The sequence below is a fragment of the Cyprinodon variegatus genome, unplaced genomic scaffold, assembly GCF_000732505.1.
Source record: "Cyprinodon variegatus isolate N-32 unplaced genomic scaffold, C_variegatus-1.0 Scaffold1566, whole genome shotgun sequence".
Lineage (NCBI taxonomy): Eukaryota > Metazoa > Chordata > Actinopteri > Cyprinodontiformes > Cyprinodontidae > Cyprinodon > Cyprinodon variegatus.
The window spans coordinates 27,366-30,772 of record NW_015152019.1 but is presented as its reverse complement, the minus strand read 5'-3'; positions in this window follow the sequence as shown (position 1 = coordinate 30,772).

Below are 3,407 nucleotides of genomic sequence, written 5' to 3'. Positions count from 1 at the left end.
TTCTACAAAGATTCACCGAAGAATAAGTTTAGTATTGATGTAGACGCTTCCAGTAGCACAGTGACTCTGAATGGAGAGAATATGCAGCCTGAAGACTCTGCTGTTTATTACTGTGCAAGATTCGACAACCACAGTGACAAAAACAAGCAGCAGAGCTGTACAAAAACCCCTTGGTGTCTAAATTAATCCACTGTTCTACAAAGGGCTCTCAGATTAATTGGCTAAATTAATAAATAAAAAATGAAACAAAATGTAGACAAAGGTTATGTTTTCTTATATTAAATGATAATGAATTAACTCTATAATTTTAAGGTTCTTGTTTTGTATCAGAATCTCATGTTCTATAATTATTTTTTGGGTAAAAAAAGAAAAACTTTTTTGTCTGTCTATTTTTTTTACCTGTTAGTTGAATTATAGTGTTTCATGTAATGGGACATGATTCTGCTGTTGGTCTAGCATGAAATAAACCAACAAATAAACTAAAAATCTCAAAAGAATTTAATTAAAGTAGATAAAAACTAAAACATGGTCAGCAAGAAAGTATATTTATATCCATAAAATAAATATATTTTTGAAGAAATGTTAGAATATCAATAAACAAAGATTAGTTTCTGGTTTACCTCTCTAAGTGTCTGTCTAGATACAGAGGTACCAAAGAAAAGGGCTCAGCTGTAATTGTGGGTTGAGATTTCCTGTTTTTCAGGAATCGTCTCAACATGTGGTTCAACAGAAATACTTCTTAGTTACTTCTTTTAACAAACAGCTTAAAATGTGTATCAGAAGTGGAGGAGAGGCTCAGAAACTACTCAGTATATCAAGTTCTCATAAAAAAAAAACCCACAAGAGAAACCAGTAGTTTCATTTTAATAGACTGCTGTAACACTGTGTTGAATTCTATCAACAACAACAAAAAACATTTAGATAATATAAGTCACAGAAACATTTGAATAAGCTTTCTAAATATAAACTGAGGACAACTGATGTAAATGATGATTAAATCATTTCCCTCCCAATGTCACTGATTTAGTTCTGCAGATTTAACCATAGACTACAATCTGTTCTTGTCACAGTCTTGGTTTTGTTATGTTTATTTAGAGTATTCAGTCTTACTTTGCTTCTTGTTTTAATGTCTAATTATTATTTTGTTGTTTTCTTGTTAGATCCTGTCCTCCAGGTTTTCCATTTGTTTTCCTCTGCTGCCCTCTTGTGTCCTCTATCCCTAGCTCTGTTCTCTGCTCTGTCCTCCCTTGCTGTTTTCTCTGTGCTGCTAGCACCTGTTGCCAATTTCCTCGTCAGCTCTCTCCTTGTCTCTGTCCCCTTTAAAAACCCTCCCCCTTCAGTTCTTGTTTGCTGGATCCTCGTCTTACTTCTCATCAAACCTCTGGTCAGTTCTCTGTCGTTCCTTCCTTGTCTCTTCCTGGTTCTTAGTTTTTGCTTTTTCCCTGATGACTCTTAGATTCTGGTTCTTAGGATATTTTTGTTGGATTTTTGACTCCTGCCTCAGAGCCTGTTTACCTATTAAATCACTTTATTCATCTCAACCTACTCATCTCTGCATTTGGGTCCTCTAACCAACACCACCAAATCGTGACAGTTCTGCTGTCTGTCCTATTGACCGATCTTATAGTCGACTTTCTCTTTGGTTCCTTAGTCTTTGTTGTTAACAGACGTCATACATCATGTATCTGCTCACTGGGAAAAAGAAAAAGGTGAAAAGGGAAAGAGAAACTAGTTTATATATATATTGAATCAAACCAAGGCACAAATCTCTGTGTACCTTATAGAATTACAGAGGTATTTCAGCTGGATGTTATATTTAGTCCTATTATGCTCTATTTCTCTAAAAAGATTACCGGTAGACACATATTTAAACATGTGGTCAAAATTCTTCATTGACTTCCTGTCATTATGCAAATGATTGGTTCTGGTTTAAAGTCTTGATCTGATGCTGTGAGGCTGCAGAAGAAGAGAAACTCCCATCAGATCATCTTCAACACCAACATGTTCTCTGTAGCTCTGCTGCTGCTGTTGCTGGCTGCTGGATCCTGTGAGTCTGACTTAAGGAGAAATATTTACAGCATGATGATCCTAAACTGACTGTCTATGTATTGATCCTAAATGTTTTCTTTACAGATGTATCATGTGAAACTCTGAATCAGCCAGCATCTTTAACTGTGCAGCCAGGTCAACGTCTGACCATCAGATGTCAGGTCTCTTATTCTTTGGGCAGCTACACAGCTTGGATCAGACAGGCTGCTGGGAAAGGACTGGAGTGGATTGGGATGAAAGATAGCTATGGCTCGTACTACAAAGATTCTTTGAAGAACAAGTTTAGCATTAATTTAGACACTTCCAGCAAAACTGTGACTCTGAATGGAGAGAATATTCAGCCTGAAGACTCTGCTGTGTATTACTGTGCCAGATATCCACAGTGACACAAACAAGCAGCAGAGCTGTACAAAAACCCCTCAGAGCTTGAATGGTAGTTATATGTAATCACCAGAGGAGGCGCTCTAAGACCATTTATTGTGTTTGTTTAATGTGAAAGAAAGTTATCAACAACAAACTGAAATGTTGAGCAGTAATAATAATAATAAATCAAAATATTATGATGTAGTTCCTTTACATGATGTATACCGTTTTTCTCAATTATTATGCAAATTAGCAGTCTCTGCTGTGTATTTCTGTCCTGTTGTCCGGTTTGTAGTTTGTCTCCAACATCAGTGTGATGAACACACTCTATATTCTTCTTTTCCTTTTCTTACACTGAGTTTGCAAAACTCAATTTCCAAATGACCAACACACTCCTAGCAAAAATATAAAAAATATATGGCTATAATTTACACTATTTTGCCAACTGTCTGTCACACTGTCACATGTTAAAACTGTTTTAGATAATTATTTAACACTTCAATCAGTCTAAGCACTATAAATAGGCCACAGGTGAGCTGTCTGTGTGGAGTAGAATGGAGGGAGCAAGAAGAGTAAGGATCAGAGGAGGAAGAGGACATGTAGGTGAAGAAGGAGGAGAAAGAGGAAATGAGGACAGATACGTCATCATATGAGACAATATTCGTGTCCATTGGGATGCTTTGGTCCACAACTGGTTTACAGATCACCCATTTTGGAATCCGACTGAAGAGTTCTTCTCTACCTGGAGCTGGAACCGTCATCCCCATCAATGCATCGCCCTTTTACAGGCTATAGAGGGATCATATTGACCAGGCATCATGTCAGGCCTGGATACGATGTTCCACTACAGATTTTCCCCTGTGCTTTGTACAAGAGGACATTGCATGTGATGTGGATGAAGTATTGTGGCTGGACCCAGAGAGACGACATGATCTAGACTGATATATTTATTTCTTAGGGATTTTTGTTTTGGCTTAAAAAATAAAACAAGAGAA